Raw genomic sequence first — 26,896 nt, forward strand, 5'->3', positions numbered from 1 at the left:
TTTTTGTCCTGCTGATAATAGATCATCTTAATTAATTAGCCTCTTACACTTGGTATGGCTACTTCCACCTTTTCATGTTCTCTGTATGTGTGTGTATATATATATATCTTCTTACTATATGTTCCATTCTGTGCATCCGATGAAGTGGGCTGTAGCCCATGAAAGCTTATGCTCAAATAAATGTGTTAGTCTCTAAGGTGCCACAAGTACTCCTTTTCTTTTTGCCTCTAGCTGTGGAGAAACTGCCCATGTTATCAAATCATTTGTTTAGAGTTGAATAACAGGTATCTGAATGAGCCAATAAATCCTGTTCAAACACCTGTTAGGGAATCCAAACATAACTGTTGTATTCTTATCTCCTGCACAGTCACTCCCCCCAAAACACAGATACACACACAAATATTCTTCTCAAGTAAATCACATCTCAGACTGTGTCCATTTACAAGGAACTGAGGAGAAATTCGTACTCTGACTCCATCTTCTGGAGGGGCGGGAGGGATGAGTTTTAGAAAACTTCTTTGGGCTGTACAGAGCCTACTATAATGGGGTCCCAATCTTGACTGGGGCCTTCAGGCACAATCCCAATATCACTATTTAAATCATAATAAAAAACTGACACCTGTATCTAGATGTGTTCTCCCTACCACATGCATGCCTATATGCCAGAGGTTTGACCCACAACATAAATATTTAGTTTGCAGTGTTATTGTAGACATGTTGGTCCCAGGATATGAGAGAGAGACAAGGTGGGTGAGGTAATATCTTTTATCAGGCCAGTTTTTGTTGGTGGAAGAGACAGAAGCAAGCTTCCGAGCTACATGGAGTTCTTCTTGTCTCTCTCATAAATATTTAGTGACATACAACATATTCGGCATTAAATACCGTGGAAGTTGCAGTGACATATTCATCCTATAGACTGGAATAATGGCTATGGAGGGGCTAAGAACATAAGAACAGCTATACTCAGGGCCATCCTTAGGCATATGTGGCTGCGTAGGGCACCCAAAAATTTGGGGCACCACTCCAGACTCTTCCTCTCCCTGTTCTGACCCTTTCTGCAGCCTCCCATAGCTAGCTGCTGCAGCCTGGTGACTCTTATTCCAGAGGAGATCTAGTAACTTAAAAGTGAAAACGCCTTCCAGCCTGACGGAGGGATTAGCACAACACTGAAACTGTTAAAGAGCCATTCAATTGGTAATGGGGCCATTTAACAGGTATTTGCCAACCCATAGGTATATACTGTCAGTTTCTGAATTTACTGACAAAAACAGTTGTGCATTACTGTAATATTTACTCAGAACATGTTAGTCTATAGGACCTTAGTTTAAAATTTGCTTTAAAAATATTTCATTAGAAGATTGCTGAAGATTATAAAGTCACATCTCTAAAAATACTTGCATAGGTTTTTAGATCCACAATCTGAGTATTCATCTTTAACCTTAAATGCTTGGATCTTCAGACATGTAGTTTTTTAAATAAATCCTTCAAAAGACCACTCTTATCTAAAATACACATTTTAAATTTAATTACTATAGTACAAAAAAACTTGCCTCCAAAGTCTTCTTGTCCTTTCTGTCCATCCCTTTCTCCCTTCACCCCCCTTTTGAAGAGATGCTAGCCGTAAAGAGAAAACACCCCTTTCCTTCCACATAGCTGGACAAACGAGTTTCCCTTTCTTTACTTCTGATTTCATGAACTAATTTTAAGAGAACCCTCCAGCAAAATCAGTGCCTTAGTAAGATATAAAATCCTTTGTTATGTCTAAAATCTTAGGAAACATATTTTTTTAAAGTTGGTAAAATTTCATAAATATGTCTGTTGTTATGGAGATCACACAAAGAAAATTAGTGTTCCCTTTTTCTAAAAGCAATGAACATTGTTATAAACACACTAAAACTCTGTGACACATTAATTTAAAATAATGTCTTTGTTTCAGTGAGTTAAATATGTAGTAATCTGGAATGATTACTTTCTGAAGACTTAAGAGTACATTTACAATATAAAATCAGCTCAGAAATACTGATTAAGAAAATGTAAAACAGAGAAGAGATGCATCATGTATTCCTTAATATTTAAGATTGTATTCAGCAGGACAGCTGACTTGCCCTTAATACAAAGGTTTTGCAAATAAATCTCTGACAAACTTCAGGGTATATCAAAATACCTGTGACTGATATTTTTTATTCCTAAATTTAGAGCTTTTAATTAGGTACCTTCTACATGTCCAGTCTTCACCTTTTGGCATGCAATGGAAAACATGCTCCATTTTATTGTGAAAAAAACACCCTTCTGCAATTTCTTTCTAATGTCATTTGCTTCACTTGGGTTCAGAGATTTGGCTTGAAGGGGGAGAGCAGGGAGGGGGAGGGAAGAGAGGAGGGAGACAGTGGGGAGGGGCGGGGCCTGGGCAGAGTTGGGGAAGGGTCTGGGACTGAGCAGGGTTGGAGTATGGGTGGGGCCACAGCTAGCCTCCCTAAGCGGCAGCTTCACCCCCCGCCCTTGACACTGGGTAAGAGCAGGTCTGCTCCCACACACGCAGCACGTGCTGCAGTGTCCTTTGGCAGGCTCCATATTGACAGAGCCAAATGCACGGCAGCCGCACATTCTGCATGAGGGAGAGGGTATGGGGGTCTCTGCAGGGAACTGTGACTCTCCACCACCGTGAAGCGGGCTGGATGGCTCAATATCCTTGCTACCTCGTCCCTCCTCCCCTGGGCTGCAAGCCCAGGTTGCCGTCGGGCATAGAGGCACCAGTTTAATAATACTGTGTAGGGCCCCATAAATCCTAAGGACGGCCCTGGCTATACTGGGTCAGATCAGTAGTTCATCTAGCCCAGTATCCTGGCATTGGCTACGTTGGAAGACAGAATACTGGGCCAGATGGACCAGTCTGACTGAATATGTCCATTCTTATGTTCTCCAATTTGTTAAGGTAGTTTTGAATTCTAATCCTGTCCTCCAAAGTGCTTACAAACCCTCCCATCTTGGTGTTACCCACAAATTTTATAAGCATACTCTCTATTCCCTTATCCATCTCCTATCGTCCACTCCCAGCTACTGGCAGGCAGCGGCTAGGGACACCCAGAGAATGGGTGATCATCTTGGCTAACAGCCTCCTGATCATCTTGGCTAATAGCCATTGATGGACTTTTTGTTTACACTGGCACTTTCGTCATTAAAATTTTTGTTGCTCAATCGTGTGAAAAAACAACCCCTTGAACAACAAAAGTTTTAACGATGAAAAGCACCAGCGTGGACAGCGCTTCGTTGGCAGGAGCCACTCTCCCGTCAATGAGGCTACTGCCCCTCATTGGGGTCTCTCCCAGCGACAAAGAGCAGCTACACTGTGCATGTTACAACAGCGCGGCTGCAGCGGCACAATCACGCCATTGTAAGGTGCTCAGTGTAGACATAGCCTTATTCTTTTTTGAACTGACTTATAGTTTTGGCCTTCACAGTATCCCCTGGCAATGAGTTCCACAGGTTGACTGTGTATTGTGTGAAGAAGTACCTCCTTATGTTTGTTTTAAACCTGCAGCCTATTAAATGTATCGGATGACCCCTGGTTCTTGTGTTATGTGACAGAGTAAATAACACTTCCCTGTACACTTTCTCTACACTTTTTTCTTTCTGTGATTTTATAGACCTCTATCATATCCCCCCTTAGTCATCTCTTTTCCAAGCTGAACAGTCCCAGTCTTTTTAACCGCTCCTCACATGGAAGTTGTTCCATACCCTTACTCATTTTTATTGCCTTTCTCTGTACCTTTTCCAATTCTATATCTTTTTTGAGATGGGGTTCCTGCAATGCCTATTATATCAATATCCCCACTTAAAACCATGTACTCTAGTTCACCCATGTTAGTATTTAGACTTATAGCATTTGTATATACTTATAAAATTTTCACTTTTTAGCTGTCTACTGTTAGGGGATGTAATTGAATGGGACTCTTTTTCATTTGACTGTTTTTCTTCAGTTCCTACCTGTACTTTATCAACGTCTATCCTCTCCTCTTTTCTAGGATATAGAGAATCTCCGTTAATAGACATCCTTGCGATGTCTCTGTCTGAACCATGTGCTCCTCTGTACCTGTGGGCTTTCTCCCGGCCCTTAGTTAAAAACTCTTCTTAATTTTTACCTTTTTAATTTTACATACCAGCAACCTGGTTCCATTTTGGTTTAGGTGGAGCCCCTTCTTGTATGGCTCCTCCTTTCCCAAAAGGTTTCCCAGTTCCTAATAAACCTAAACCCCTCCTCCTTACACTATCGTCTCATCCGACTGGCCCTGCATGTGGAACTGGAAGCATTTCAGAGAATGCTACCAAGGAGCCCTGGACTTTAATCTCTTACTCAGCAGTTTAATAACCTGCCCAGCCTAACTCTGCTTAGTTCCCTACATTAAGACCAAGTAATTAGGCTTTAATAGCGAAGCCTGAATTTCACTCTTACAGCTTATATTTCATATATTATCTTGCATTCCTGATTCTACGGATGCCTTAAAAATTCATCTGCTAAGTAATGTTACAGTTTTCATGCAGATTTATATTTAATTACACCAAGCAACGTTAATGCAGAGTTAAGGATGCTTGGTGGTATGTCATCCCCTTGCAGAATGCTGACTTGAGCAAAACTCAAACTTCTAAAAACCGGGGACAATGCACAGTTAAGGTTGCCCATGAAACCTTATCTCTGCCCTCTTTCAGCAGTGCCCTAATACACTGTGTTAACACACATACCTTTATGCTGTCAACTCCACAGCTGCTGAAATGTACAAGCTCTTCACTTTCTTTTACAACCCGTTCACTCTCTCCCACAGGATCCCATGTAACACTATTAAAGGAAAAAAAGAAAAAAAGAAGGGGAAAAAATTCTGGTCTAAGTGAATTTCCTTGTAGCACATAGGCTGTCTGCAACAAAGCCAGGGATTGAACTGACTTCTGTTCCCACCTCTGGCAGAGGACCTATGCCTCATTCTCCACTCATCTTTCAACAGCTACATATCACATGGAACCATATTGACCCCCTGTATTAGTCATCAGCATTGTTGGAACACTATAACTTGCGCAAAGGAATAAATGGTTGCCATAGTCGGTTATTATCCTCTATAATATCCTCACACTTTGTCAGTGGTTTACACATCTATTTTTGACACAGCCGAGGAATGCTGAGAACCCTGGATTTTATTCTGTGCTTGCCCCTAGAGAGGAATGTGGTGTAGTGTAGTGGTTACAGGCAGTACAGCCAAGCATGTAGGGTTGGCACTTTCATCCTGAAAGGCAGTCCCACGCATTGGAGAGACTTCAGTTCTATTGCCAGCTCTGTCAGAAAGTGATCTTTCAGTTACTTTATTTGTAAAACTGGTGAATAATACTTGCTTCTCTCCTAAGTTAGAAGTAAGAGGCATTGCTCAATAACAAGAGCTCCCACACAGAATTAACACCAGGAAGTAGAAGGGCTTAGACAAAAACTCATGATTAGGGCTGCAGGGTTTTCACAGAGGTGAAAATGTCACAGATACTATGATGTTTCTGTTTATCTGTGACTTGTCTTTGTGTATGCAATTGTAATAAACTCACCCAGCAGTGATGGCTCTTGTGACTTCTGTCCACAGTGCTGGGTTTGGCTTTCCACTGCAAGCATTGCGACCTGACTCACAGACTTGCAGCACCTCTCACTCAAATTTGTCTTAGCCACCCCGCACCCCATCATGATGGAGGGGCAGCGGGGCCAAACCTGAGTGGTCCTTTGACTCCATTCACCACGATACAATGCCTGCAGTAGCAAGCTGGGCCCAGCCCCACAGGACTGGAGCCTCCACACACACACTTTGAATGGCATTCCCATGACCTTACACACCATTTCCCTCTAAACCTGTGATTTTTAACTGACTGTACCATGATTGCTCTGTGATTTTTTATTATAAACACTGGGACAAATCTGCAGCCCTACTCATGATCTATTCCTGACTCCTAGTCCAGCACACCAAAGGTCCATGAAAGATAGGTGTTTCTGTGTCCCCCTTGTCTGGAGCTCTAGCTCTGCAACTGTAACTATAATATTGGGAGCCCCAATTAGTATCCCATCAGCATAGCCCAATTTAGGGCCAAGTTGAGCTATCATGATGGGATAATGATCAGGGCTTCCTACGTAGTAGACACAGAGCAAGAGCTCTGGGTGAGGGGGACACCGCAGCAATAGCCACTCCCTTTCAGCCCATGAAAAAGTGTGCAGGGTGGGAGCTGAGAGAAGATGATGATTTCTAGTCTCAGCTCAGTAGAATAACACCAGGGATGGGCTTGTCTCACTGTATGTTGACTTTTCCCATTTTATTACAATGTGGTGAAAATTCTCCATAGCTAATCTTCAGCCTTATCTTATCTTTAGCTATAAACATGTTATTAGCCTCTTTACATTGCTACAATTTATAAGAATTTTATTGTGCATCAAAATGGCTTTGATGTGCAAACTAAGAACACTTGTATTTCCACAGTATCATTGTATACATCATCTATGTAATTCTGCAAGTTTCTTTATCAGCCAATTATATCTGGCCCATAAAATAACCTTAACTCTGCATCTTCATTTTATGAATCCATTTTACTGGATAGTAAAGAAAGCTGAGCCAGTCATTCACATCAAATAATCTATCAACAAATGTAGACTTTCTTTCCGCTTGTTGAAGATCTACAAACAGATTGTGATTATTCTCAGATTTTTTTTTTTTCATTTCATTCTACCCAATGAATTTTTCAGCAACTTTTCGTACCCTCTCTATATTGGTTGTGAACAGATCACTGATATTCAATATCCAAAATACAAGGTGAGTTGGCTAGTTGTTCTTGTATATACCACATGGAATTAATTATTGGTTGTTTATTTCACATGGTATTATTTCTGTTTCCTGACTGGATGAGTTTGACATTTATAATGAGGAGGATGATTTGAGATGCCAGGGAGGATTTGTCTCTTTCAGGATTTGTCCATACAAGGAAGAAGGGGGTTTTCTTACCATGTATTAGGTAACACATAGTAAAATCTTAGTGAAGACAGACTGTAGTTTTTACAAGTTTTAGCAGGTCAAGGTGAACATTAGGGGGAAGCCAAGAACTTACCTTTATATTAATAATAAATGTGAAAACTACAAACTGTGTTAGCTAATGTGGTATACCAGTGAAGGCAAAGCCTCACAGGGAGGAGATTAATGGCATTAGGGCATTTTAGAAGATTTTAAACCTTTCTCTTCTGGGCCATGCAAGATTTGCCTAAGGCATTCCACAAGGAGTGAAGACAGACGTTTCCCTGCACATGCCACTTGCCTCCCTGGTCCTTACCGGAGCTTATGAAATGAAGAATAGGCCTCTCCTTCCTCACCATCCTAGGTCCGGAGATTGGATAGAATTCCCACTTGTGCTGTGCATCTGGGAGACACCGCCAGACAGATTGGCTTCAGCACTGCCTACCCTGTTTGAAGAACCCAGAGAAAGGAACCAGGGAGTACACCTTATGAGTCAGCAAGGCATGTGGTATGCCTGTGGACAGAGAGCTCTAAGGCTTTTCCATGCCATGTGCTGGGAAGCTTGTGTTTGGGACAAAGTATTCAGCTGCCTGGCCAAAAACTATAAAAGGCAGCTGCACTATCTCCATTTTGTCTTCATTCCTAATTCTTACCTCTGGGGTAACTTTTCTATAAATGAAGCTTTGAATAAAGGACTGAATGACCCACCCAAGCTGTGGATGTGCTCCTGTGGGACTTTCAAGCCAACAAACTACCAATACTGCTAAGAGCTGATATGTGGAGTTTGAAGTTTCTGTATGTATCTGACTGATTTACCATTTAACAACGCTCTTCTTGTTCTTTCTTTTTTCTTTATAATAAACCTTTAATTTTAGACACTAAATGATTGGCTGGCAGCATGGTATTTTGGGTAAGATCCAACCTAATAGTGACCTGGCAATGTGGCATAGAAAAGAAGCCCTTTGGGGTTCAGAATAACATTTTGTACAGTGAGCAGAGGTTTTTAAATAACTTCTCACTGTACTGGACCTAGGTGCTGATTGGAAGCCAGAGAACTGGAATGCAACAAGGGTGCTGTGTGATTTCTTTTTTTAACTTCTTGACAACCAGTGTGGGGGATCAGAAGTACAGTCTGTGACTGGTTGGTGAGTTTAACGTCAGTGTTAACCACCGGTTTTGAGAGTATCTGTTCTCCTTTTTGCAGCTTGCCCTGACCTCAGCATTTTCAGTAAGGGCTACCACAGGCACACCGGGTCACAGTCACCTTGTATCAATCTATTTGTGCAGGTGTCTAAACTCAAATTTGTCTCTGACTGACATAAGCGCTTTGTTATGGTGAGGCGGTAAAACCACTTCCCTGAATGGTGTTGAGCCACGATCACCCCACTGAGGTCGATGTGAGTGTACACACTGCACGATCTACATCAGCCCTAGCAGTCCTACAGCAGCATTGTCCCACAATGCCTGACAGTGACTGCTCATCATAATTGTGAACTCCACTAACCAGAGGTCATGGAAACTGGAAGCCATACACTCCTTTAAAAACCCTGCATTTTTTTGAAATGCCTTTTCCTGATTGTCCACCTTGATGAGCACAGCTAGCAGCTTTCCCTTGTTGCATGCAGTTGCCTGATGAAAAGTGCTGGCTCCATGCACTAGATGTGCACTGCACTCCTGCCTAAAGTAGACAGGAGATATTGGACTTCCCATGGGGAGAAGAGGCCAGGCAGGCACAGCTATGAGCCAACTGTAGAAGAGTGGACATCTATGGAAGGTTGAATAGGGGATACAGGTGAAGGGGTAGGAGAGGGATCAACAGCAATGCCACTTGAAACCAAAGGAACTGCAGCAAGCATACCACAACGTCAGCTGCAGACCTGCCACTTTTATGAGCTGCATGCTATCCTTGGTGTGACCTCACCAGCACCCTGCAGACCACCATGGATACCTCCAAGAAGCCCAAGACAGAGATCCCTGCTGTAAACAGTGAGAGTGAGGAGGAGGAAGGGGGACACGCGGCAGGGGCATTCAGCTGTGTCATGAGTCAGTACCTGTTTCACAATCCACTGCAGTCTAATTGGTCACACCAGCCAAGCAAGGTCAAGCCTGATAAAGGGGAAGGAACCTTGGGTAAGTCTGTGCATGCATTTTTCCTTACAACATTTAAACAAGAAGATGGCGCACGGCCCAGCCTCAAGTCAGCAGGATACAGATTTCATTGTTTGACTCATAAGAGAAGAATAGTGGAACGACAAATAGAGGTAGAGTTGATATCTGCTTTTCATTCCCCCGTAGGAATGGCTTCATGAGGTGGGTTGGAGCAGTTTGTTTATATGTCTAAGGCTGTCTCTTTTATCCTCTGGAGAGATCTTGATGAAACTTTCATGAGATTCTCTGCAATCCTCTGTCAAAGGTTTCCAGGGATGGCAGCCTTATTTCTTCCTCCGTAGTAGAATACTTCCCCATGCCACTCCATGAGGACTACAGTAGACACTGTTGCAGTAAAGGGACTAGCAGCATACAGGCCCAGGCAGCTTCAGGATGCCAGTAGCAGCTGTGTTCTCTACGCCTTTGTAACCCTCAGGAGTGAGGTATCAGCTAGTCTCTCCACTGTCTGTTGAAAATAGTGCCAGTATTCAGTGCCACTGACCTATACTCATAAGTAAGGAAATAGAGTCCGAAATGTTATTGTTTCATGCAACTGAAGATTTCCCTTGTCATTGCCTCCTCCCTTGCCCTGCCAGGCCATACTTACCATGGCTGGAGCTGGAGAGCGGTGCCGTGCTGAGGCGCTCCAAAGATAAAGAGTCAATAAGCATGTCATTCTGCAACGTATCTTTCCCTGTCTGTTGTGACTGTAAATCCACTAATACAGCTGTCTGTTTTATCTGTAGTTGCTGTTGTTGAGGACTTGAGGGGTGCCCCCTCCTCAACCACAGAACAGCTGATTCTGTGAGGAGGAGAAAGAAGCAGACTAGGGAGGATATGTTCAGGAAATCCTGCAAGCCAGTGCTGCATCAGACCATGAACAGAGAGCCTGGAAGGTGAATATGGCAGACAGGAGAAAGACTGAGGAGTCCCAACAGGAAAAAGGAGAGGGAGATAATGGGGCTTCTCAGGCAGCACATAATCATAGCCTTAATTATGAAGATCGTAACTGGCAGCTATAACCATTGGGATATTTTTCTCACTAAGATCCAGTTTTGTGAGTAAATATTGCCAGCACCCTTCAATCTACAGAAAGCACATTCCACTATCATTCTGCACGCATGGAGTTGGTAGCTGAATCTTTCCGTGGTGCTGTCAAAGTGGCCAGTGTCTGGCTTCATGAGCCAGGGGAATAAGAGGTAGGCTGGGTTCCTCAGGATCACTACTGGCCTTTCAGTATCACCAATGATAATTTTTGGTTGGAAAAAGATGGTCCTACTTGCAACTTTCTGAAGAGTCCTGTGTTCTTAAAGATGCAAGTTTCAGAGTAACAGCCGTGTTAGTCTGTATTCGCAAAAAGAAAAGGAGTACTTGTGGCATTGGTTAGTCTCTAAGGTGCCACAAGTACTCCTTTTCTTTTTAAAGATGCAAGCATCACACACCTTCCCTGACCAGCCTAAATTGATGTTAGTGAAACACTCCCGGTGATCCACCAAAACTAGCATAACCATAGAAAAGAAGCCTGTTCTACTGAGGTACTCTGTGACAAGTGTAGTCAATTATCTTAATTTATTATTATTATTAATTTATTATTATTAAGTATCCATTTATTGTGTGATGTTATGATTCATCAGTATGTTATATTACATATATTCATTGTATGTCAATCAGAGTTAATTTGTAGGATTATAAAAGTATAAGACTGATCAGCATTTAGAGGAACTAGGTAGTAGACATGAGTAAGACAAGCTGAAACGCAATAAACTGTGGGCTGAGGCCTGCAAGACTTTAGCTTAGCTATTTTAGGCCTTGGAGACAAGAAATGATGACACAAGTCAATGACCAAGAAATAACCGAAAAGATTATGGGAAAGAGGTACCAACTGGTAATATTGCAAAAGTATAGCTGGAAAGATTCAATTTAAATTATAAAATGCTGTAACAACAAATATTGTCTCTAACACATGCCTTAACTGCAAGATAAAGGTGGTAAGTCAATGTTAACAAAAACCTACACAGCCTATAGAATTTGGGGCCCCTTGTGTTTCTAGGGGACACAGGCCAATAAAAAAGAGAGGGTTGACATCTGCAGCTGCTGCATGAATGCTACCAATGACCTTGAATTGATTATTGCTATGTCCCTCAACAATCTGTGCTTGTCGAAATCATCAGGTCCCCAGTTGTGGCGGTTCTTCCTGCGGCCCTGCAAATACCAAAGAATCAAGGGTTCTGTATTTGCAGTGTTCATGACGATCGCCCAGAGTACTGCAGGCTCAGTGATTCTGTCAGAGATGGTCGACAAGGAAAAGTGCTGCACAGGTTTGTAGGATTTTTTTTTAAGTGCAAAAATTATGGGATATGTATAACATTATGGGACGGGAAAAGGTGCATGATGGGAACTCGCTCCCTTGCTCCCAGTCACCCCTGCACTACTTGTTTCCGCTCCATGATGCACTGCAAAAATTTTCTGGTTGGTGGCGTGTGTAGGGTGACTAGCTGTCCCAATTTTATAGGAACAATCCCGATATTTGGGGTTTTGTCTTATATAGATGCCTATTACCTCCCACCCCTTTCCGATTTTTCATACTTGCTGTTTGGTCACATTGGGATACCTACCCATAGTGTACTGCACTGTGCTTTGACACAAGCACTCCTGGTGAGTACAAAAGCTGCCAAGTATGCATGTGCACAAGCAATAAACTAACTGCACTGGCTTTATGCCAATGTAACTTGCATCAACCAATGATTGTAGTGTAGACATGGCCTAGACACAGGCAGAATGGAAACTGGATTCTTTCCGGAACTTGCAACAGCTCTAAAAACTACTTAAATAACAGTTAATCTGATTCTGACCTCACTTACTCCATGCAAATCAAGAGTATCTTCATGATGTCAGTGGTGTTAAACCATTGCAAAGCCCATGTAAGTTAGAAGAGAACCGGGGCCATTGTCTCCTGTACAAAGTGATCCATCTCTTTACTATAAGAGACATTATCATTCCATGTAAATACCACCTCTTGTACTTCAAAGGACCTTGTGCATGCAAATAAATCAAAAGTAGTCCTGTGATTAACTTCACGCTCCTTCAGTTGGGTACATAATGGCTTCAAGTTAGCTGACAAGGTTTTCTTGGAGCTACAAATACAAGATTCATAGGCTACAGTGTGGCATAACGTGACAGAATAGTTTTATTGGCATGAGTCTGAAATGACCACATTACTCATGAGTTATCAAGTTACAAGTGAGTTATTTGTGTCATTACAAACAAGTACACAGTTTTTCTCTTTTAATGTTTATGTTTCTGATGCTGTTCAACAGTAGAAAATAGCCAAATTCTGCTCTCACTTATACTGGTGAAATCAATGGAGTTGCACTGGTGTAACTAAAAGCAGAATTTGCCCTAGGAGTCAGGGCAATAGTTATAGTTCATTATTGAAAATGTCAGTTCTAGTGTATTCTATCATGTCTAATCAACTAGTGAAGCACCAATCAAGTCAACACTAAAAGTTGGGTGCTAGCAGAAAGCAAGCTGGAACCTTTTAACACAGGTCTCCTTAAAACTGCTTCCCTAAAATCAATGCTCTGCTCAAAACATGAATACAGTATTTTGAACTGCTTAGTAAGTATATATTGCTAGATATTTTTTTTTTGAATTACATTTTTCTGGAGTGGATCAGGCCTCCTTTTCACCCTGAAATGTATTCCTTGTGTATGGATATTATTCATGAACATTAACTGTCTGCTTTGTTCTGGTTATTTTATTGGTGAGAGTGCTGAGTAATTAAATATTTTGTCCTGCCACTAATATAGGATTTAGTAGTCTTGAAGTCTAACTCATTACCCTGCTGAAGCATCATTGTTACAGAGCCCAAGAGCATCAGTTTAGAGGCTTCTTCACCATAGCTAGTACTCAGATGAGAGATGGTAAGAATTTGAGAATGCATGTAAGAACTAAGATATTGTGAACAGGAAAGAAAGGAAATAGAGCACTTCTGTGATGAGACTCTATTATGAAGTAGTTAACAATTGTAGGTGAACAGAAGCTGGATCGGCAAGAGTTGGCAAGTAATAATGGAAAAAATTAATCTCTGGATAGACAGGAAGATCAGCACTTGGTCAGAGCAATGCTGAAGGTGGTGGAAGGGAAATGATTTCCAGGGAGTGAAAGCTGAGCGGAAAAGACACATTAAAGCACTGTAGTATTTAGTTGCTGATGGAATATCTGGATTCTGCAGTTTTCTTATAGATGTTGTCTTGATACTGTGATTAAGTATTTAGTGTCTCTGGCAAATTTTTTGCAAATTGTGTAAGTCAGCCTGGACAATTACTAAGGTTACCTACCCTTTCTAGTTGCTAGTTGTAGTAATATGAAACCCAAAGCTTGTCACGGTGGCAATATCAGTAGAGCTGTCCAGATGAAGAAATACACCAGTGCATCATTCAGATTCTATTTTAAATTGTGGTGTATAATTACTGTAATCTTTCAATGATTTTAAGTCTCTTAGGCCATGTCTACGCTAGCACTTATGTCGGCAAAATTTTGGTCGCTCAGGGATGTGAACCCTGCCCCCTCCCGAGCGACATAAGTTTTGCTGGCGTAAGTGCTTGTGTGCAAAGCACTATGTGGGCGGGAGATGCTCTCCTGCTGACATAGCTACCGCTGCTCATTGAGCTGGTTTTATTATGTCGACAGACGACCTCTCTCCTGTTGGCATAACGTGGCTACAAAGAGCTCTTACAGAGGCACAGCTGTACAGCTTTGCCATTGTAAGCTTGTAAGTGTAGACATCACCTTAGTTTCTTTTTACTCTCGTTATCCTTTACATTTTGCAGTTATCTCTTTAATAGACATTTTATAAGACAATGTAGGAGTTCACATAGTCAAAACTGTTGCAAGTAACAACAAAGACAAAATGACACTGGCTACTTTAGTACAATTCTTTTATAAACATCCACAATATCCTCTCTATATGTGGCAGCCATTGGTAGATCAAAGTCTATTCACTACCCTTTAACAAGGTTTGGCAGAATTCAATTTTTATTTTTAATTTTATAATTTTTACAGATATCACTGTTTATTTCTAAGCATGTTTTCAATTTTTATAATATTTAAATGTTCATAGTTGTGGGATATTATGGGGGATCAGTCACTGGGGGGGGAGTCAGACAATAATTATTTAATGACAGACACTGAGATTTAAAAAGTTAAAGTTTTAAAGCTGTTAAAACACAAATTGTCAACATCAGATGTCAAACTATACAAAATTAAGCTCTAGGGTCTCAAGCAGCATTTTTCTTGCTCTGCCTATCTGTAAATGTCTATTATTCTCAATGGAAATATTTTTTTGTTGATTTGTGTGTTTAAAATGGACATTTACCAATAAAAATCTAGTCCTTCCAAGCCTACTTTTAACTGATATCCATGGACTTTAAATATAGCATAACAATAACTACACAAAGATCTCTAATAATGTAATTATTAGTGCTCGAGGGTTGAAGATTTATTGATGATAATGGCAGTGGACTATAAACTGGCCTGATGTTAAGAAAGATAGTTTGATTTGTGTGTGTGTGTAAATCTGTAGGATAGTGGAGATGTGCTGACAGTATGAACCCACTGTCCATGGCACAATGCCTCTAGGACCAGCAGACGAGTGGCCCAGCTGACCCGGAAGGAAGTGCAATGTGCATATGTACATTCAGCTGTACTGGTCAACCATGCTGGCCAGAGCAGCAAAGGGGGTATGACTGTACCTTCACCCCACCCTGGAACTTAATTTTGATCAGTCCTGGTGCTTGATGAATGCAAGGACTGTGATTGTGATCGGTCCCTACACTGGGACACAGGTGGGCAATAAACTTTGAACACACACTTCCAATCCCTTCTCATGCAAGGTTAGACACAATCTATCTCATTTTACAGCCCATTGTTATACCTAGGTGTGTAAGTTAAGGCATCCAAATCCCACATGTGGGCACTGAGATACCTGTTTTATGTGTCTAAGGCCAATTTGAGCACCCACGTGCAGGATTTGGATGTCCTAATAAGGCCCCCATATTTCAAAACTGAGCCTCTCCTTCCAATTTCATGTATATCCCCCAGTTTATTTAGCATTCAATTCTGCTTTTGTATATTTATGCACAACTCCCACTTATTTCAATGAGAGAGGTAAGTATTTTAGTGTCTGAGGAGAGAGTGGGGCTTTCAGGGTGGAATTTTCAAAAGCATAACTGCTTCTACGAAAGTCAACAGGAATTTTATCTTTGACTTCAATCAGAACAGAATTAGGCTACCAGTAAAAGACTGAGTAAAATTAGAGTTTCTGAAATGTGCTGGGTTTCCAGGCTTAGAGAATGGAATTCTCTATTTATCCACAGAACAGTTATGGAACATATCCATATGAACTCCATACTGCCTCTACAATGTGCGTTATCCTAGAGGGGATTACCTTTAAGGGTGATAAAACAGTTCAGTCTTCATGCCTAGTTTGGATTTTTCTCGGAATTAGTGCCAATGATAAGTTTTGAGTATTTAGCATTTGTAGTTAGTAATAAATACACAAAATATTTTAATATCATTAATACATAAGTTCCCCAAAGTGATATTTGATAGTGCTATCTTTAAAAATTAAGGGCTAGATTCTCAGCTGATGTAAATCCACATAGCTCCATTGCAGTCATGCTTTATGATGGATCCAGGTAAGGATTACACAGTGCAGATGTTGCATTAGGTATCTTTAAATATTATATGCAAGAAACAAGACACATAGATAACTACAGTAGAACCATAATGTGATGACATTATGAATCGCAGAAGTATATAATATATATATTTTAAATTAATCCCTCATATTGCTGAGGTCAGATGGACACAGTGGATGCATTTACACGTTGCTAATGCAGAAGTTTCTATCCTGTTGGCTATTACCAAGTGTTGGTACAGCATGTTTTACTGTATGTTCCAATTTCTGCTAGATGTTTTAATTGAAAGTGCTAAGAGTCACCATTGTTTACCTACAGGGCATTTCCTTTTATGTTTTATTAAATACAAAGGAAACATCTTGAAAATGACAAAATATTATTAAATATCAAAGTATATTGTTTCATTCTTGTGAAAATCTACATGCAGGGAATGAAAATGAGATGAAAATCAGAACTGAAATACTGATTTGTTTCGTTAGCATTAGAAGCGAGGATAATATTATTTTTCAACATTTTGCTTGCCATTAGAGTGGCTAGGTCTGTACAACCCCGGTCCTTCTGCTTGCCTGATGTTCAGCCTTTCCAGAACTGCATAGCTTCACAACTGGAAAGTTCTCCTCCTATCCTGGCATAAGGGACTCCTCACTCAGACTGGCTATAAAGAAAAGCCATCAAACCTATCCCCACCTGTGACCTTCATATATGGCAGCAAGATGCAGAATGATCAAAGGGGAAATATTTTGGGAAACATCTTGAACATCGGAGATTAGCATAAAAATATTTGCTTTGTATGAGCATTTAATGGGTCAGCCCCTTGCACAGCTTGATTACTTGAATTACAGCCTCTGTAGGCAAAGAGTCCTGTGGCACCTTATTGACTAACAGACGTATTGGAGCAAAAGCTTTCGTGGGTGAATACCCACTTCGTCGGATGCACGTAGTGGAAATTTCCAGAGGCAGGTATAAATATGCAAGCAAGAATCAGGCTAGGGATAACGAGGTTAGTTCAATCAGGGAGAATGAGGCTCTCTTCTAGCAGTTGAGGTGTGAACACCAAGGGAGGAGACACTGCTTTTGTAGTGGGCTAGCCATTCACAGGATTGTTTAATCCTGAGCTGATGGTGTCAAATTTGCAACTGAACTGAAGCTCAGCTATTTCTCTTTGAAGTCTGGTTCTGAAGTTTTTTTTGCTGACAGTCCCTACCTAAAAGGATAAATGGACACAAATCAGATATTAGGAATGACAATATACAAAAACCTGTAGGAGAACACTTCAATCTCGGTTTCAGAGTAACAGCCATGTTAGTCTGTATTCGCAAAAAGAAAAGGAGTCCTTGTGGCACCTTAGAGACTAACCAATTTATTTGAGCATAAGCTTTCGTGAGCTACAGCTCACTTCATCGGATGCATACTGTGGAAAGTGTAGAAGATCTTTTATACTTTCCACAGTATGCATCCGATGAAGTGAGCTGTAGCTCATGAAAGCTTATGCTCAAATAAATTGGTTAGTCTCTAAGGTGCCACAAGGACTCCTTTTCTTTTTACTTCAATCTTGCTGGACACAAAATAGCAGATTTAAAGGTAGCCATCCTGCAGCAAAAAAACTACATGCATCCGACGAAGTGGGTATTCACCCACGAAAGCTTATGCTCCACTATGTCTGTTAGTCTATAAGGTGCCACAGGACTCTTTGCCGCTTTTATAGATCTAGACTAACACGGCTACCCCTCTGATACTAATCTCTGTAGGGTGACCATATTTCCCTATGCTGAATACGGGACATCTGGTTATGTGTCGTATTACTCGTATTCAAGTGAGTTCAAGGGCAATCAGTCAGAACTATGCAGTACATACCTTCAAATTAACATCAAGTTGACTGAGCCTCTGTTAAAAAGAAATACTGTGTAGTTGGTTTCTTTTTATTTAACTTCTTATCTTTCAGGCTTTAGGGTTCACACAGGGAGAGGTGATACACACGCACTCCTGTACATCTTTCTTACATAGAAGAGGTGACCTGACCCTCCCTGCCCGGTGCTCTCTGCCCTCCGTGCTGGGCTGTGTGGGGCTTTGGCACATGCAGGGCTCAGCTCCTCCTGGCCAGCGCCACAGGCTGGAGGGTCTTGAGCTTGCCCAGCCAGAGGCAGTGGGGGAAGGAAGGAGCCTGTTGGCCAGGCTGTTGGTGAGTTGAGCGCTTCAACCACGGGCTGGTTCTCCGCACAGCACTGGGAGCAAGGCACACCCTGCCAGGGGGATATGGAGGAGCAGTGGGGCTGGAGGGGGGTAAAGGGGCGAAGCATGGAGAGGACAGTGAGAGGGGGAGCACGTAAAGGGTCAATGGATGGGCAGCAGAGGCAACACGTAACCGGCTGCCGCCTGGTGCCTGCCCACACTCACCAGCCACTGCAGCTCACACTGCACAGCCAGTGCCAGCCGAAAACAGAACGGAGAAGCGGGGCCCTGGTGGCTGAGAGCCGGCATGCAGCAGGGGCTGCACTGATGGACCAGCAGGGGGAGTGGCTGGCCCTGCGCGCTGCAGCTTTGCCCCGCCATCAGCCTTGGACACCCACCCCCATGATCACCACTGGACAGCCCCACTCATTGCTGGGGGGTGGGCGGCTAGCAAGCAGGGATCTGGCCAGCAGCAGGACCCACCAGTACTGATGGGGGTGTGGGGAACAGAAAATATGGGACACTTTGCCCGTTTTTAAGAAAAAGTCAGGACACGTGCAGGAGGGCTTAAATATTGGACTCTCCCTTTAAAAACTGGATGTCTGATAACCCTAAGTCTCTGCAAAATTCCACTAGGACAGAGTCAATGGATTGACACTGAGGTCTTCGCAACAATGACCATGATAAACCATTTATTTTCCCATTGGTATCTAAACATGTCGTAATTGCTCTTGACTAGAGCTGGGCAAAATTTTTTGAATTAAACTCTTTTGGGGAGAAAAAGGAATATTTGAGTCAACCACAACATTTCATGTAAAATTAAACAAATTTTTTCAGCCAAAAAGAAAAGAAAGAAAGAAAATTCCAAGAAAGTTAAAACTTTTTGGTTTGACATTTTCTAAATTAAATGTTTTCTTTTGATTTGAATCAATTTTTTGTTTAGAATTTTATTTCCATATTTATTGATTGGATCAAACAAAATGATTCATTTGACCCAAAATGATTTTTTTTTTTACTTTTCTGTTTTGCCTAAACATTAACAAAATTAATTTGGGCTTGATCCAAAATTTTTTTTTATCATTTTTCAGTTTGGCCACTGAAAATATTTGAAAAATAATCAAAAAATTGGTTATTTACACAGCCCTACTCATGACATCTCAAAGAAGCCAATCATAATCACCTGCCTTCTGTGCAGCTTAGAGATGGAAGAAAAATAATATTTGAAATGTTCCTCCAACTTCCAGAATGACTGCAATCGGGGTTCCTGCAGAGGGCTGTCCTAACAATGGACACTGATACAGAGTTGCAGTCTGTGTGGAAAGAATCTCAAGCTGTACACATTATAGTTATTAAATGCTTTTATTATGTTAACTTTGTTGATTCCAAGCACCATGTGCATGCTATCTTTGGCCATCTGCCATTTTTGGAACATGCCCGGAAATGGCTCTGAAATTGTAGTGTCTGTGCATTTGATGAAAACGTCACAATGCAGCAAAACTATTCTGAATGCTTTATCTATCCAGAGAGCTGATAGCCATAAAAAAGATGTGCGTATATATATAAAACTTGTCCCCTTGATGGACTATGGTTATGGGGAGATATGTGATCTCAATGAAATCTCAAGATCCAAGATTCTCAGGAATATACCTGTGCTTGTTAATTTTAATGGAGAAAATAAATTGGGACGGCATCAGGTCTCGGGGTCTTGGAAATGACCACGTTAGTGCAGGAGGCTCTACTCAAAATTAAGTGACTGCAGGAAGAGGATCCATCAGTTCACCCCTGTCCTTGGAGACTCCTACTGCATTCCTTGGCTGTCATTCCTCTATGAGTAAGGGATCAAATGGGTTGACACTGAACGGGGATATCCCCATTCATTATCATTGCCTTTTTTCTTATAACCTGAGAGCACTTTTTTTTTCCCCCTCCTGGACATAAGTATATGCTTGGGGGTCAAGGAACGCACTCCTGGCCAAAGAAATGGAAACATCAAAACAGCAAGGAGATGAGGTCATATGTGAACAACATGGGACTTCAGGAATTAGATTCTTCTTTCCCCTTTAGCATTATAGTATTTTCATGCATCCCCCTCTGTCACCACCATAACACCAGTTGTTTCATGTACTGTATGTATTTTTAATGTTATTCGTCATTGTGGTGGTCATCTAGTACATATGGAGCCTTGCTCCTGCCTATAAGGCATCTTATAACATCATCTGAATCCTCCTCTTGTCTTGGCTTGTCATTCCTTGATGGCTTATGTCCTCAAGTGTATTAGAAGAGAACAGGAAGATAAATGTCCATGGTTCTCTGCCCTTAGGATACCAGGCTAAAGACCTCACAGAGGTAAGAAATTTCCTACTCAAAAGCTATCTAGAAAAGGAGTCAAAAGATACCTCTAAAGTCAGCCGAGTTCAGAAGAAGGAATAAATGCCTTGGGTCTACCCCTAATGGGCCAGAAGGGTAAAGGGCTGTGGGCCTCCCCTGAAGATTAAGAACCACCAGAAGATATTTCAAGCTGACAGATCTTTTCCCCATCAAAGAAAAAAACTTAAGTGCAGAGGAGATGAGGCTGGTGTGTATTGAGGGTACTCAGAAGGTTTCTGTAAGCTTTGAATTATGCACTTAAATTGATACACACTGCTGCAGGATGTTTTTGATAGTGTCTGTCTACACTACAAGAAAAGCATGAGCAAATAGTTATAATAATTAATTACACACATTTAGTACTCATGTAGTGCTTTTATCCATAGTGCATGGTTCTCTAGCATGGATAGGTGCCAGCATGTCATAACATAATTTTATTGCCAGTGTGGATGAAAAATCATGGTTCCAGAACCACATTAGGAAACAGGGTTTTTAGCTTTGATCTCAAGAGCATAAATGTTCTCAAGAGTATACTTAACTTACAACTGTAATATTAATACAAGGAGTCTCCAACCATTGCAACAATTTAAGAGTGAGGATTATGTTACAGAATATATACTGTACAGAGTAAATAGCTAATAAAAATGCTCAGAGCATCAATCCAGTGTTGTCTAGTCAGCTTTTCTTATTATAAACTTGAATGGTAGGTCTGAGTGTAAGAACTAAATAAAGGTACAGTACATGTAATTTCTTGTTGTCACTTCATTAGTACAAAAGAACAAGTTTATATTTAAGCTTTGCTGGATTCCTGGTCTAAATCAGATTGGTTCATTGATTGCCATTAATGCCTCAGGTTTGGTCTACACTTAAAAAGTTTTATAAAGATGCAATCATATTGGTATAAGGTACTGTATACCAGTATAGCTTCTTTGCTTCACCAAATCAGAATAAACTATTCTGGCATAAGCACTTTTATAAGGCATAATTACATCTACTGTATGGGGCTGGACTTGCCATTTTAACTATGCTGGCATGGTTAAAGTGGCAAAACGTTTAAGCGTAGACAAGGTCTCAGACTTTGGGCTAGTGTATACTACCAAGTTAGGTCAACTTAGCTACATCACTCAGGGCTACGAAAAATTTCATACCCTGTGCAAAGCAAAAAGCTGATGTAAGCCCTGGTGTAGACACTTCCTCCATTGACCTAGCTACTGCCTCTTGAAGAGGTGGATTTATTATAGTGACAGAAGAAGTGACAGAATAGCTACAGCTGTGCTGCTGTAGCATTTCTAGTGAAGACATACCTTCTACTTTGCAACTGTTGCAGTGTGAAAACATGAGACTGATGAAATATACATGCAAACAGTGTCTGGTGTAATTGTTCTGGTGGATAAACTTGAAAAGTAATCAATTTAAATATTTCCCAATTCATTTATTATCATCATCCCACAAAAAAAGCAGAGAAAGTGGCTGATTTAAATAAATATAAAAAATTACTTTTAAAGCCTAGGTCTGATAGATTGGGTCTCACTTTCTGAACAGACACTTGCAAGTAAAGCACAATACAGTACCCCTCCTCTAGAGTCTAGAACTATAGGTCCCAAAGGGGAGAATGGCTAGCAAAGCTGGTTTCCTAAAAATGTATATTAAAATTAAGAGCAAAATTCTACCTTTTATTGCACAAATGGGGGAGGGTTGTTAAAAGTGTGCAGGAAGCTTCTTCCCCACTGGCACACTGACACAGCAGCTGGAAATGACTTCAGCAGAGCATTCTTTTGACTAGCAAGCTGAAGGAGATTGAAGGAGCATCATGAAGGAGTAAAAAGAAAAGGAGTACTTGTGGCACCTTAGAGACTAACCAATTTATTTGAGCATAAGCTTTTGTGAGCTACATCCGATGAAGTAAGCTTATGCGCAAATAAATTGGTTAGTCTCTAAGGTGCCACAAGTACTCCTTTTCTTTTTGCGAATACAGACTAACACGGCTGTTACTCTGAAACCTGTCATGAAGGAGCAGTCTGCCACTTTGAAAGTCTTTAAGCTCCTAGGGCCTTGTCTATATGTTGCCATTGAGAGCAATGCAGAGGAGACTGTCCTTTTTAAAAGAACAATTAGAACTGCTATGAAGCGCATTGTTCAGGCTTCTGAGCCAAACTGCTCTGCCATTGCAGGATGGCTCAGGAACATTTCCCAGTTCTGATCTCCTGCCCCAATCCCACCATCCCCCTCACCCCTCAGTAAAGTAAATGTAGGGTTTTGCCATTATGCCACGGTTATCCTAAGTGACATTTTTTACTATTCAAAATTGAAAAATGTGTATGAAATTAGAAAGTCTCTTCACTGAGGCTTCACCAAATCAAATACATTTTCTACCAGTGTACCGAGTCTGCTGCCCTGTCACATTGTGTTCTATGAGAAGCTCTCAGCTGAAGGAGATCAACAATCTCTGGCCTGGTCTGTACTACAGAGCTAGGTCAACATAAGGCAGCTTATGTCAACCCAATTATGTCAGTGCCCGCGCTCCAGCCATGCTCCCACTGATGCAAGTGCCCGACTATACTGACACAATAACTCTACCTCCACAAGAAGTGTAGGGGGGCTATGTTGGTGTAGTGAGGGCGACACTGTGTCCATGTAGACACTATCTTACTTACATCAGCTGTTGGCTGTCATTCTTGTCCTTGAGCTATCACTACAGGGCAGGTGGGGGACTCCAGCTCTAGCAAGGCTGCCCCTTGGACTTCTGGCTCTCCGCCAGGCTCGGGCTCCCTGCTGCCCCTCAAGGTCCATGCTCCCTGCTCTGAGCCAGGCTGCCACCCAGGTTCCCAGCTGTATCCAGGTTCCTGGCTCCACACTGGGAGCACTACAGTTGTCCAGGCTCTGGGCATGAAGCTCCCCACCCAGAGCTCAAGGGGCAAGCTGGGCTTCCAGCAGGGAGCTGCATGTGGAGCTGAGAGCCCAGGCTCTCATTCTCCCCACACTGCTCCTCTTAAGTCAGTGTAAGCACTCCTGGTGAGGAAGTGCACCACCAAGAGGAGAGCAGTGTAGACACAGAGTGCAGTAATTACTGAGGTGATCGTACGTTGAACTACTGACTTAAGTCTGAAGTGTAGACATACCCTCTATGTGCATATGTTGTCTCTATTCACCCAGGTTTTCTTTCTTTCCCCAAATTGTCTTTTCTTCATCCGTCCCTTAATTTCATGTTACCTTTGATCACCTGAAGCTTTGTTTTGTGTAACACTCCCCCTGCTGTTCTGTTTTATTGCGTCTGAGACTGTACTACAAACAGATGAAATTGGCCTCATTTCCAGTTATCTACCATGCATTTTTGAGACAAGGTTACAAGTGAAAATGCCTGGAGGGGCAGGAGAATGGGATTACTACTGAAAATGATTTTTAAATTTAATTTATTCATCTATACATTTGCTGTTTTGTACATTCAATTATAGCATCAAATACTATTTAGATTTAAATTTTAAAATTAAATGTTTATTTTTTTCAGAAGCCATTATATTGTTTTGGAAATTGATAATGTAGCAAGAATGGCAAATGTATACTCTGAAAAAACACAGATTTATTACTATAAGATATCTGAAATGGACAAAAACTTTCCCTTGGAAAGAGCAAACTCCACTGTAGGCCACCCTCCTCAACAGCAGTAATTTTGCCTGTCCGGGAGTTTACTGCAACTATCTACACAAGTGAAATATGGCATCCTACCCATTTGTTCCCCTGACATTACTTTAATACATGAAACAGCCACACAAAATGGTTCTAAAAGCGTAACGCTGCCTATGCCACCGTTTGGAGTAGATGTGCTTCAAGCAGAGCTAACCATCATGTGGCCTTCCATTGTGCCACTCTCCACCAATGGAGTATTGTAACAGTTTCTCCAACTTGTTCATGGGTCTGTCATTTTAGCACCCACTCTCATAAACTCTCTCATGGGAGCTTAATTTTAAGCAAGAGTTGTCCCACTGATTTCAATGAATTAAAGTCTAATGGGACTATTCACAGGCAGAAAGTTAAGCAGAGGCTTTCAGTACTTTGTTGTAATGGGGCTTTAATTCATACATTTATATTATACATGCTGAGGAAGTTTGTTAATTCGTTTAAATAAATACTTTGCACTTCCACAGCACCTTTTACTCAAAGACTTGAAAAGGTTTTACTAATTGTAATTATTGTGGCTGTTCAGTACACCAAACCCCAAGGGTGCCATTAGCATACCAAGTGTACCACATCTCAGAGTACTCCTGAGGGCATTCTGTGCCAAAAATTAAAAATGTTGCATCAAAAAATTTAAAAATTCTGCAATATTTTACAAGTTTTGTCAATAAATAAATGCGGAGGCTCCAGCATGCCAGTGGGAAGCACAGGGCACTGGCAGCACAAAGATGAGAGATCACCCTGCAGCCTCTCCACCCCTAGGACACAGACTCAGTGGTGAGGCTGCACCTAACCCTGACACCGCACAAGGCCTGGGCCTTCCCCAGAAACACCCTGGGGCCCTGCCCCTCTGCACCAGGTGTGGGGCAGTCAAGATCAACCAGACAGATCCAAGTGTAGGGGGAGAGGATTCTGTGTGCAACAATCTGGGTGCAGGCAACTCAGTGGGGGGGTCTAGGTGTGGGGGGATCTGGATGCCCAGAGGCTCATTGGGGGTGAGGTTCCGGGTGCAGGGGCAATAGGACTCTGCAGGGGCTTCCAGGTGAAAGTGGTTGGGGTTCAGTGGAAGGGTCTGGGTGCAAGTGTCTCAACAGGGGGTCTGGGCGTAGCTAGTTGGTGGTCAGTGGCATCGGGGTCTGTATGTAGGGGCTCAGGGTGGTGGGGCTCATCAGGGTGCGGGTTTGAATGCAGGGAGCTCAATGGGGGATGGTCTGGGTACAGGGGTGAGGGTCTGGGTGCAGGGGGCTCCCAATGCAGAGGTTGAGGTTCAATGGGGTGGGGTTTGGGTATGGAGGACTAGGTGGGTACTGGGTATGGCTTGGCAGGGGGTGTCTGGGTATGGGAGGTTGGGCTGCATGGGAGTCGGGCAGATGGGGGAGCAGCTCTCCATACAGTAACCCTTCCCCCACAGCTGAGGAGCAATGGGGGCAGGAAGGAGGGGAGGATCCCCAGTTTCCTGCAGCTTGGGGAGGTTTCTGGGGGTGGGTCTGACACAGCCCCAGCCACTTGTTGCAGGGGAACAGGAAGTCCCATCCTCTCCTGCCTCCAGCCCAGCGAGGACTAGCAGCTGATCCCAGCTCAGGGTAGGAGCCACTGGCTAGAGTGTCTCCAGCCCTGTGATGATTTACCTCTCTGACAGCTGCTCCGGGTGCCTGAAACAATGTACCTGCGCAGCTAGGGAGTGGTGAGTGACTGCGCTTGCAGCTTCCCTCTGTTTCCCTGTCAGAAAGTCATTTTTCTGCACGGAAGCAAAAAAATCTGCATGAGACATGAATTGTACGCACAAGCAATGGCACACAATTCCCCCATGAGTATTCAGAGGCAACTACTGTAGGTCCTTCAGCAGCTAGGCCTTATAGGCATTATCCCGTGTGTCTCACTGACCACTCACACACGAGTGAGCAAAGGGTATTTTACTAGGGCTGGCAGGAAAAGGAAAGTCTGCAAATATCCTGGGCGTTTAGCAGTTTAAACAGTTAAGACTTCAAAAGGAGTAACAGCAATTCCTGTCTGAGGCCCAGAGGCCAGTCCAATCCAGGGTCAGGGCTCTTCAGACCCCAGGGTGCCCTCTCCACTCCAGTTTCTAATCAAGCAAATGGAAGCCTGCAGGGCTCCAGGCCGGAGCAAGGGCATGTCTACACAGCCGATGTTACGGCAGCACTTTTAAGGTGGCTGTGTAGTTGCGGCACCATCTCCCCGCAAAAGAACTACCCCCATGAGGGGAGCAACTCCCAGCACTGGTGCACTATCTACTCTGCCACTTTACAGCGCTGAAACTTGCAGCGCTCAGGGGGGTGCTTTTTCACACCCGAGTGAGAAAGCTGCAGCGCTGTCAAGTGGCAGTGTAGACAAGGCCTTCGTCTCTCCATTCGGGCCCCCTGCGCTGGCTCCCGCCCAGCTGCTGCTGCCAAAGAAGTCCCACGCAGACCTGCAGCCGGCCGCGACGTCTGACAGTCTCAGCCGCTTCCACATGGGGCTTCTCGCCAGCTCCGCGGCAGCTCCCGCTCCCAGGAGTCCCCCGCAGTGGATCCCGGCCACCTCCCTGCGCTGTGGGCCCCTGCTCCGCAGAACGAGCCCGAACATTACGGGACCCCCGCTGGGAAGTGTCACCGCCCCCCGGGAGAGCTCGGGGCGGGCGGGAGCGAGCGGCGGCGGCGGCGGCACAGGCTCACGGCTTCGCGCCCCTTCAGCGGGCCAGGCTGCGCCTCAGCCCTCTCCCGCCCGCGGGGCCCCGCCGCTCCCCCGGGCTAGCAAAAGCAGCGACTCCTCTGGGGCACCGCCCACCCCATGAGACCCCCAACAGCCAGGAGCCCTGCCGCGGCT

General features: G+C 42.9%; 1 protein-coding gene across 5 annotated transcripts in view; it reads right to left on the reverse strand.

The window, feature by feature from the left end:
* Positions 1-26,882, reverse strand: part of ATP10D (ATPase phospholipid transporting 10D (putative)) — a 109,080-nt gene extending 82,198 nt beyond the window's left edge. For 3 of the 5 annotated variants that reach the window (XM_077815692.1, XM_077815693.1, XM_077815700.1), the window contains exons 1-2: positions 25,702-26,882; positions 4,738-4,831 (exon numbers count right to left, since the gene is read on the reverse strand). The gene's annotated coding sequence lies outside the window, so the exon portion shown is untranslated. Of the gene's footprint in view, positions 1-4,737; positions 4,832-7,332; positions 8,478-25,701 lie in introns of those variants that run through there. The other 2 variants (XM_077815695.1, XM_077815696.1) reach the window with 2 other exon arrangements.
* Between the last annotated feature and the right edge of the window lie 14 nt (positions 26,883-26,896).

The sequence above is a fragment of the Eretmochelys imbricata genome, chromosome 4 (genome assembly GCF_965152235.1).
Source record: "Eretmochelys imbricata isolate rEreImb1 chromosome 4, rEreImb1.hap1, whole genome shotgun sequence".
Taxonomy (NCBI): Eukaryota; Metazoa; Chordata; order Testudines; family Cheloniidae; genus Eretmochelys; species Eretmochelys imbricata.